We start from the raw sequence: 11476 nt of genomic DNA on the forward strand, positions 1-11476 counted from the left end.
ATGCATGTTGCTCAGTGGAAGTTGGCTCAGACGCAGGAATGGAGGTGGAGCTGGATGGTGGTGGAGTTTGCTTCTTAGTTGCTTGAGTATTTGGTTCTTCATGAGTTTGAACAGGTGGATCCATAGTTTTCTCCCCATGTTGAGTGGCTTGATCTTCGGGCTCTTGCTCGGCAGGATTTGGATTCGGTGGAGTCTTGGCATGTTCCTCAGTGCGAGTAACAAAGGCTTGATTTTGCTCAGGTTCCTTGGGAGGAGACTCAACATGGTGGGAAAAATACTCGAACTGGATATTGGAGGGATTCGTAATTTGCTCCAAAGATGGAGACTCAGCCAAGAGATCAATAAGAGGAGTCTTGACAGCTTTCTTTTTCAGTCTTTTGAGGGACTTAGGTTTTGGAGGTGAAGGGTCAGTGTGAATATTTACATCCTCAACCTCGGCTTCATCATTCAGATCCTCTCTTTGATGATCTTCTTCTTCTTGTTCAACATGTGCCTCCTGATGTTGCTCAACATTATCCGGCTCAGCATGATCTTTTTCTTCAGCATTAAGCTGAGTGTCAACCTGTCTTTGTTCTTCTCCTTCATCAGCTTGCTCAACTGGAGTTTTCTCAAGATCAATCCCAATGTTCTGAGTGCAGTGAGATTTGTGTGTCACAACCCAATCAATGGGATCAGCTTCAACTATTTTCAACCCAGAATTTCTACATTTCTTCTTTAGAGGTTGTTCTGGGGATTCTTCATCTTCTTCTTTGGGTTCAGCTTGCCCTTTCCTTTTCTCTGCTGACTTAGGTGTAACCTGAGGTTGGTCAGTGATGCGTATAAAACGTATACGTGCTTTTTAAGAGCAAGTGCACTCTATCGTACCAAGTAATACAATATACTCATGTATAAAGATCGATCCCACAGGGATTCCGCACAATCATTACCTATCCACAAGTTTATGAAGTCTAAACGATTGAAATAAAGAAGGTTGAGTTGTTTATAGCTACGAAAAAAAAACTTTTGTTGTTAAAGCAATGGGGTAAAACACTAGGGAATCGGGTTCACTTCCCAAGTTTGAGCCAATGAAATCAATTGAAATAAGAAAGCGAGGAGAAGTTCGTGATTTTAAATATGGTGATTTCTAAAAGAAACTCGGTGCTAAGACCTTAGACCACCTCGTTCTATTTCTTCACTCCTATTCACTTAACCGGGCCAATGGTTACTTAAATACGACAAGAAAGCGTTAAGCTCAATGAGAAATCCTAGCAATGTAATGCTAAAAACCACATCGACTTGCTATCGAGTCTAAGAATGTAGTTTTCCGTTAACCTCTTGTTACTATGGTGAGTAAAAAGCGATTAACTGAAATGTGGATTAAGTTTACGTTCTTAGTTCTTTGAAATCGAATTCCTTTCGGGTGTTTATCTAATTGACTTCTAACTTGACTCAAAACATTATAAAGATTCCTCTCATCCCTAGTAGGGAAGAATTAGTTCATGGTCATTGGGGAAACAAAACTTGAAATAAAGTGAAATGAAGTGAAACTCATTGAAAGTAGAAGATAAAGAAATGAAAGATGAACAAACTTTGATTAAAATGTGAAATCAACTTACAAAACTAAAAGGAAATGACTTTGAAATAAGAAATTGTACTTAAGAACTACAAAAAGTAACTAAAACAAAAGAAATGACAAATGCCCAAAGCTTGGCTACAACAACAATGGAGTTTCTAAGCTTAAGGATGCAAAAGGTGTAACTTTCTTCTTCAAATCTCTTCTATTTATAGGCCAAATCTTGCTCCAATCAAGGTATGATTCTGATTTTGATGATTGAAAGCCTCCAAATTACTGAAATAATGCATTTAATGGCCTTGAGAAATCAAATGGCTGAAGGATATGGGCTTGCATTGAAAGGAGGAGCCGCCCGGTGCAAGTTGCGGGCTGTGGCAGGTCTCGCCGAGACCTGCCCCTGAAATTGGCATTTTTAGGCCAATTTCAGGAGGTCTCGCCGAGACATAGGTGTGTCTCGCCGAGACATGCCTTCGAGCAGGGCACAGCTCCCTTCCTCAGCCTATTGCAACGCTTGTTTCGTGAATCTGTTGCGTTTGGCCCTGACTGACCAAAAACCACCATTTTGTTGCCTTTTCTTGTCACGTTCCCTCGTTCTTGCCCTGTAACTTACTTGGGTAAATTGTCAATCTCATGAGGGTGTGTGAGGGTGTAAGAAATTAATTGAAAACTCGTGAATTAAATTAAAATTACGTGACGGTGCGTGAAATTACGAAATAAAGTGAAATTAACACAAAATGACACCAAAGTGATAACAAAAACAACAAAATGGACTAAATTATGACTCGATTTTACTATGCAAACGGGCGGCAACAACATCCCCAAACTTTAAGCTTTTGCTTGTCCTCAAGCAAATTAAATCCGAAAACAAAGCTAGAAGACCAATCATTCAAATAGGTTAACAAAGAGACATGATTTATTTCAATCAACAACATGGAAGATCCTAATTTCAAACCATCCGAATCATGATAAACATCTTAAAAAACTCAAAGATTTTTGAATTTATGCTTTGGCCATTAGTGAGACATTCTTCCAATAGTCGATACATAATGAACTCGTTAAACACCTCACAAGGGATTCGCTCTTTACGCTCAAGTGTTTAGGGTAAGGTGTTTTCTCTCAACTTCCCGACACAAGTAATAACTACCGTGGGCTTGCATGGTCATCCAACCTCTACCACTATGCTTCCTTACTAGGATTTGATCAAAAGGACTTATTAAGGGTTGTAATGAGGGTTTAGGACGAGTGTGATTGTGATGGAAATGTGGTTTTAAGAATCTTGTTGAGTTTCTAATATATTGAGGTGTGCATGGGTGCTTGAGTATATTTATTCAATTTTTTTTTTTTTAACTATTTTCTTTTTCTCCCCCTTTTTCTAACACGTATAAACTTGGAGTTTGTGGCATATGAACGTTACATTGGGGGGGGGGGGGGGGGTTTGATGTGTATGAGCTAAAGAATGAATATGTTTTGCTTGGGTGCTCTTTTTATTTTTGGATTCATGGTACCCTTAAGGAGTTGGTTAGAAACTCAAAAGATTCCGGGAATTTTGGTTGGAGAGTGATGGTATTGGTTTGTAATGTGGTGGCGAAAGAAGGGTAAAGCTCAACGGGGTGAACAAGGGAAGTTGACTTTGGGTAGGTTAATGGTTTTATATGGTGGCGAAATGAAAGAAGGCCTTAATCATATCAAATTCCTAATTCGGTGCGTGTGGTTTCGGTTAGTATTTGATGCAAGCCCTATAGTTAAAAACAAGTGTGGATCTCACATCAAAGAAAAGTAATCGAGCTATTTAATGTGCTCGTGGCTCAAAATATCTCTCCGTGGGTGAGTTTTGTGCTACAAGTTCAAGTGTTTCAACTATAGGTGAATGTCTAATAATGAGTATAAGTTCAAAAAGAGCTATTCAAGTTTTTATTAATGACTCGATGATTTAATTTCAGAATTTTAGAATTGTCAATTGAAGGTTTATCCTATCACAAGTTAAGGCTATTCGAAACTTGGTTTTAAAGTTTGTTTCGAGACATAATTGATGCTTTTGAACATGCTTGAGTTATAGGGTTTGGGTAGTGTTGCCAACACAAAAAGTAACAATTGCACAAAAAGGATACAAGTAATAAACACACAACCTATGTAATTAAAAACAACAAATACGACACTAAACACACAACTAACACATAAATACAGACATGTTTGCTCCATTTCCTATCTTTTATCCCCCCTCCCTACTAAGTTTAAGCCGAATTCCAAAAGGCGTAAAACAGTAGTAAAGAAAAAGTAAAAGAGAGGAAATACCAACTCAATCGGGAAGGTGCCAATTACGCTCGTTGGCGTAATGTGTCATGAAGTTGTCGAAGCGAGCATTGTAACGGTCATTGTCAGCCTGCGTTTGCAGGTGAAGCCGCTCCAAGCGGGCCAATGCCTCGGTATGTTGGTTGGCAATACGCTCAAGCCCGTCCAATCTTCGACGGATGTCGGGGTCATCAGAATTAGGGGCGGGGTCAACAGTGGGGGCACTGGGACCGGCATCTGGCATAGCAGTATCAGTGGTACCTGGAGAGACAACTGCAGAACGAGCAACTGTGTTCAAATATATTTCATCAAAGATTAAGAGTGGAAGTTGCTCATAACTTTGCAAGTCATTGTGAAAACCGAAATGGGTGGCTAACCTAGAGACAACGTGACCGAAAGCCAAAGTGCATCGATTACTATGTTGGATTGTGTCCATGGCACGATACACAATGCGGGCAACATTCACTTTTTTTGCGGTTCATGACGCACCAAAGGATAGTAATGTCTAGGTCACTAACTTTGTCACTCTCCTTTTTTCCCTGAATGGCATGACAACTAAATTTGTGGATCATTTTGAGTGTGTGATCCACAATATGAGAGGACTTTTGGGAGCCCCTTTCGTAAGGAGAGGAATTAGCAAGTTTAAGCCAAGCCGATTCAGGGGTGACGTTGGGGGGAAGAGAATCAATTCCCCCCGGACGAATGTCAAAGCAAGTACAAAAGAGTTTTTCATCGGCCTCGAAGGCCCTACCAAACAAACGGAATTTAAGCATTTTAGCCGAGTGGGATGCATCAAAGACCTCAAGGGTGGTAAAAAATTCACGTAATAGCACCGGACGAGTACCATACCGAGTGAAAGCAAGATGGGTCCAACCTAGACGACCTAAAACAGCACGCAATTCATCCACATCCCCAAATTTATCATATGCATCAAGATCAAAATAAAATGGTTGTGCAATATTCATAGAGTTAATGATACGGTACCTAGCGCCTTCTTCATCAGAAAATATTTTAAAGGGACAACTGTACCGTTCAGCAAGTGGGCAGACACGTCCCGTGCTTGGGTCACGGGTGGTGGGAGCACGAACCGGGGGATTGTCGGAATCTGAGCTTGGAGCAGCGGGTGTGGAAGATGAGGGTTTCTTTGCCGGCTTTTTGAATCGCTTGCTACTCCGAGTTGACATCTGCAAAATGTGTTAGTGATAATGGAAGAACAACAACACAAGCAAAAATGAAAAGAAAAACTTCAATAATGCCAAATGTGTAAAAATGTAAGTTGTGGAGAAATGATGAAATGAGTAAAATTGACGCAAAATTGGGAGAAGGGGAGAAGTGGGTGAAGTGAGAATTGAAGAAATTGAGGAGTGGTTTGGTGAAATTGGGGAAAGAAGAACAAAAACCTAGAATTCTAGGTGATGGAAAATTGGGGAAGAAGGTCAAATGGGGAGGAAAATGTGAAGAATAATGGTGAAAGTAGAAGGGAAATGGTAAGTGGAGGAAGAAATGGGCTGAAATTGGAAGGAGTTGGAAGAAATTGAAGGATGATTGATGGAGTTGTAGAGTGAGAAAGTAGTTTATGGAAGTTCAAAAGAAACCAAAATAAATTAGGGATTTGGAGAGATGGAGTTAGAATTTGGGAGGTGAAAGTGGAAATAATGAGTAAAGAAAAGGATTGGGGGAGAAAGGAGGAGAATTTGGGGGGATTAATGCAATTTGGTGATAGAAGGAAGTGGGATTAGGAGAGAGAGGGGAGGAGTGGGTCGAATGAAGGGGAGTGAGGTGAGAGAGAGAGTGCAAGAGAAAGAAAAGAAAGTGGGGGGGGGGGGGGGGGGGGGGGTGGAATCAATAAAAAAAGAGGGGGGGAGGGGTTGTGTTTGCTGGAATCCCACTTTGGGATTCCAGGATGGTCTCAGTGAGACATTAAATGGTCTCGCCGAGACCATCGCTCGGCAGCTCCTGGAACTTAGTTCCAGGAGCTGGTCTCGGCGAGACCTTGGTTGGTCTCGCCGAGACCCCCTAAAAGGGGGCAGAAATTACATTTCTGCCCCACTGTTTTGATTTTCTTTTTTTCTTTTTTTTTTCTTTTTTTTAAGTAAAATAAAATGATGAAAAGTAAGGGAAAAATAATAATAATAATAATAACAAATTTGAAAAAAAATATATTTAGAAATAACAAAATAAAAGATGAAATTAAGGAAAATAATAAGATAAAATTATAGATAATGAAGTAGGAAAAATTAAAAGGGGATTAAAATTATGGAAATTAAATTCAAATAAGGAAAATAAAATTAAAGTAGGAAACTAAAATTGGGGAAAATAACAAAAAATGGAAACCAAATAGGTAGAAATTATAATTAAAAATAAAGGAAGTAAAAATATAGATACGTGTGTGGACGGATGATGATGATTCGATGTGTAAAATGGATTAAAATGACCCGATAATGAGATAAAATACCGAGAATATTATCGTAGCCCAGAGTGGGGTGCCTCCCATAAGCGCTTACATTTTAACGTCTCGTAGCTAGACGTACCTTTTGCACTTACCGAGATGATGGAGATCCGGATGTAGGTGGATCTAGGAGCCTTACCGTGATTGCTTTAAGAGTTAAGGCACCTTCCTCGAAATGCTTGATTCGTTGCCCATTTACCTTAAAGGGATCTCCTCCTTCCTTCTTGATTTCAACGACGCCCGATGGAAAGACGTCGGTAACAATGAATGGACCGTACCACTTACTCTTTAGCTTTCCGGGAAAGAGCCGCATCCGAGAGTTGTATAAAAGCACTTTATCCCCAATCTGAAACGTCCTTCGAAGGATATGCTTGTCATGCCATTTTTTTGTTCGTTCTTTATAGAGCTTGGCATTCTCATAAGCGGTGAGCCGAAATTCGTCGAGTTCATTCAATTGCATCAACCTATGATCACCTGTAGAAGCAACATCAAAATTCAAAAACTTGAGAGCCCAATACGATTTATGTTCGAGTTCTACGGGAAGGTGACAAGCTTTACCAAAAACTAATCTATACGGGGACATGCCAATAGGGGTCTTAAAAGCCATACGATACGCCCATAGGGCATCGTCAAGCTTAATGGACCAATCTTTTCAGGATGCATTAACGGTCTTTTCTAAGATGCTCTTAATTTCTCGATTGGAAATCTCTACTTGGCCGCTTGCTTGAGGATGGTACGGGGTGGTTATCTTGTGAGTCACCCCGTATTTAGTCAACAAGTTTTCAAAGTTTTTATTATAAAAATGGGTACCGCCGTCACTAATGATAGCTCGGGGAGTTCCGAAACGGGTGAATATGTTCTTTTTGAGGAACTGCGTAACTACCCGAGCATCATTAGTGGGCGATGCAATTGCTTCAAATATAATCAACGGCAACCAAGATGAATTGATTTCCAAATGATCCGGGGAACGGACCCATGAAGTCAATCCCCCACACATCAAAAATTTCACAAACTAAAATATTATTCAATGGCATTTCATTTCGTCGAGAAATGTTTCCCGTCTTTTGACAAGCTTCACAAGTCTTAACAAAGGCATAAGCATCTTTAAAGATAGTGGGCCAATAAAATCCGTATTGAAGGACTTTAGCGGCCGTCCTATTTGGACCGTGATGGCCTCCGGGTTCACGTGTGTGGCATAAGTGTAAAATAGGGGTTACCTCTTCTTCGGGAACACAACGACGGATTAAACCATCACCACAAACCTTGAACAAATAGGGATCTTCCCACAAATAGTGTTTAGCATCGGAAAAGAACTTACGCTTTTGTTGGTATGTCAAGCCGTGTGGGATGATATTACCTGCGAGGAAATTGGCGAAGTCCGCATACCATGGTAGTGTGGTAACGGAGAAGAGGTACTCATCGGGGAACTTCTCCTTGATGTCTTCCTTTTTGATATTTTCTTTGGACTCAAACTCCAATCGTGAAAGATGATCCGCCACAACATTGGCGACTCCCTTTGTATCTCTGATTTCTAGATCGAACTCTTGGAGGAGTAGGATCCATCGGATTAACCTTGGCTTAGCATCCTGTTTAGACAACAAATATCTCAAGGCGGAATCCGTGGTGGTATAGTGTTTATGAGTCGAGTTTAATGTTCGGCTAGCATAATAAATGGGATGAAAAATTTTGTTCTTACGCTGCCCTAAACATGCTCCTACCGCTATATCGCTTGCATCACACATAAGTTCAAAAGGCAAGGTCCAATTCGGACTTACAATGATGGGTGCGTGTGTTAATTTTTCTTTCAAAAGATTATAGGCATCTAAGCATTCTTTAGAAAAATCAAAGGTAACATCTTTCATCAAAAGTTGCGTTAGAGGTTTGGCGATTTTTGAGAAGTCTTTGATAAAACGACGATAGAAACCGGCGTGCCCTAGAAAGCTTCTTACGGCTTTCACGGAGTTGGGTGGGGGCAATCGTGAGATTACATCCACCTTGGCCGGGTCGACTTCTATACCCTCTCGTGATATTTTGTGTCCTAAAACAATAGACTCGCTTACCATAAAATGACATTTTTCCCAATTAAGAACTAAGTCAGTGTCTTCACACCGTTGCAAAACCTTTTCCAAGTTGTATAGGCAATTCTCGAACGATGAGCCAAAGACTGAGAAATCGTCCATGAAGATTTCCATACAGTCTTCGACTATATCATCGAAGATTGCCATCATACACCTTTGAAAAGTTGCGGGTGCATTACACAATCCAAAAGGCATGCGTCTATAAGCAAATGTGCCGTAAGGGCAAGTAAATGTGGTTTTCTCTTGGTCGTTCGAGTCAACAGCTATTTGCATATACCCCGAAAAACCATCCAAATTACACATAAATGCTCTACCTGCAAGACGTTCAAGCATCTGATCAATAAAAGGTAATGGAAAATGATCTTTCCGGGTGGCATCATTCAATTTCCTATAATCAATACACATTCTCCACCCGATGATCTTTCTTACCGGAATCATTTCATCATTCTCATTAGGTTGCACGGTGATCCCACCTTTCTTGGGAACGACTTGCACGGGACTTACCCACGGGCTATTAGAGATGGGGTAGATTATACCTGCATCGAGCAATTTGATTACTTCATTCTTTACCAGTTCTTTCATGCTCGGATTGAGTCGCCTTTGTGGTTGGATGACGGGTCGGACTTCTTCTTCCATGAAAATTTTATGAGTACACAAAGAAGGACTAATCCCCTTTATGTCCGCTAAAGACCATCCGAATGCTCTTTTGTGCTCCTTTAACAAATCTACAAGTCGAGCCTCCATATGCACTGTCAAAGAAGAAGAAATAATAACTGGTAAGGTTGAATCATCACCCAAAAATGCATATTTTAAATGATTAGGAAGAGGTTTGAGATCGAGAACAGGGGGCTCCTGTAAAGACGTCTTAGGTTTTCCTTTCGGTGGTAGCTCAAGTTTCTCATAGTAGCCCTTGACCCATAAACAGTCTTGAACATCTTCATTTAGGGTCTCCACAGTGGTTTGTGTCTCTCGATCCACGATTAGTTCATTCGGATTTAGGCCAAGGCCGTTGACAACGACTGTATCAAGGGGGTCTTCATAAAGGTTCTCCTGAAACACCTCATCAACCATTATATCAGTAACATCAATCAAATTGCAATAATCATGTGATATAGGGTATTTTAGGGAATCAAAAACATTGAAGATAACTTCCTCGTCTTGTAGACGTAAAATGAGTTTACCTTGCTCGACATCAATTAAAGTTCTACATGTGGCTAAGAATGGCCGACCAAGGATGATTGGCACTCATGCATCTTCTTCCATATCTAACACAATGAAATCTACAGGGAAGATAAATTTGTCTACCTTAACTAGCACATCTTCAATTATTCCCTTTGGGAAAGCCAAAGATCGGTCGGCGAGTTGAAGTGAAACATTTGTGGGTTTAGGTTCGCCTAAGCCTAGCCTTTGAAAGATGCTTAAGGGCATTAGATTGATGCTTGCACCAAGATCACATAAAGCTCTTTCAAAGGTTAAGCTCCCGATTGAACACGGGATAGAAAAACTTCCCGGATCTTTCAATTTTTGAGGCAACTTTCTTAATAGGATAGCGGAACAATCTTCGGTTAGCTTAACGGTTTCATTTTCTCCTAATTTCCTTTTCTTAGACAAAATATCTTTTAAAAACTTGGCATAAATGGGCATATTTTCCAAAGCTTTCGCGAACGGAATGTTAATATGTAGCTTTTTAAAGATGTCCAAGAATTTAGAGAATTGCTTTTCTTGTTTCTCCTTGTGCAACCTTTGCGGAAATGGAATTTTCGCTTTATATGGTTGCACGAGGGGATCCGCAAAAAGTTTAGGTGGAGAGTCGGATGTGCTTACCTCGGGTTGCATTATACCTTTATCCTTGGAGGTGGATGGTGGAACAGTTTCCTTACCATTTCGGAGTGTAATGGCTTTGACATGCTCTCGAGGGTTGGTTTCGGTGTCACTCGGTAAGGAACCCCTAGGGCGTTCGGTTGAGGTTTTTGCAACTTGATTAATGTTTGTTTCCAAACCCCTAGTGAATGTGTCTTGATGTCGATGCCATTCTTCTAAGCCGTTTAGCCTATTTTCAATCCTACCAAGAGTTTTGACAATGGTATCTAACGGGTCGGGTTCTCTCTTTTCTTGCGGGTTAAAACCGGGTGGAGGTCTAGGATGATTAGGAGCATGATTTAAAGTATTTTGATTGTTGCTCTATGAAAAATTTGGGTGATTCCTCCACCCATGATTATACGAATTTGAGTATGGATTATTTGGTCGATAAGAGTTACCGACGAAATTTGCCGTTTCACCCATGAATTGATTTCCGGGTTGGTTATCCATGCTCAAATTGGACATCAATAAATCCATTTTCTTATTAAGCTCATCGAGGTTAGGAGATGATTGGGGTGGTGCATCACACATATACATACCCGCTCTTACCTCAGAGAACCGTTCGCTTGGCCAATGGGAACTCCTCTCGGCTAGTTCTTGGATGAGTGCATAAGCATCATCCGGGCTCTTGCGGAACAAGCTTCCACCTGCGGCTGCATCAATAGTGGCACAGTTATTCGAAGATAAACCACTATAAAAGATATTTACTTGTTCCCACTTTTCAAAGCCGTGATGTGGGCATTTCTTGAACAACCAACGATAACGCTCCCATGCATCGTATAAGCTTTCTCTCTCCTTTTGACGGAAGGCGTTGATCTCATTCTTGTGCATGGCTGTTTTGGACGGAGGGAAGTATTTAGCAAGAAACTTTTTTACTAAATCGTCCCAAGTTGTGATGGATCCGGCATCCAAAGATTCCAACCAGTCAATAGCATCTTCCCTGAGAGAAAAAGAAAATAATTTCAGTTTAACAGCGTCACTTGTAACGCCATTAGTACGGAACAAAGCATCTCCTTCAAATTTGGTAAGATGAGCATTCGGGTCTTCTCTAGCATCTCCTCCGAATTGCCCGGCATTTTGAATAAGTTGGATCATAGCCGGTTTGATTTTGAAGTTGTGTGCGGCTATAGTCGGTTCTACGATGCTAAAGGTGACCACGAGGCGATTCGGAGTGAGCATATCCATGATTGTCCTTTCTCCGTTTTCTTCCATGGCGGCGTTTCTTCCTTCACGCCGATTCCTTCGGTA

General features: G+C 40.8%; 1 non-coding gene across 1 annotated transcript; it reads left to right on the forward strand.

The window, feature by feature from the left end:
* Positions 1-10952: 10952 nt before the first annotated feature.
* On the forward strand, positions 10953-11059 carry LOC136221350 (small nucleolar RNA R71). Its single transcript, XR_010685119.1, has one exon. It is a non-coding gene; the product is annotated as a small nucleolar RNA R71 (small nucleolar RNA).
* The last annotated feature ends 417 nt before the right edge of the window (positions 11060-11476 follow it).

The sequence above is a fragment of the Euphorbia lathyris genome, chromosome 2 (assembly GCF_963576675.1).
Source record: "Euphorbia lathyris chromosome 2, ddEupLath1.1, whole genome shotgun sequence".
NCBI classification, from domain to species: Eukaryota; Viridiplantae; Streptophyta; class Magnoliopsida; order Malpighiales; family Euphorbiaceae; genus Euphorbia; species Euphorbia lathyris.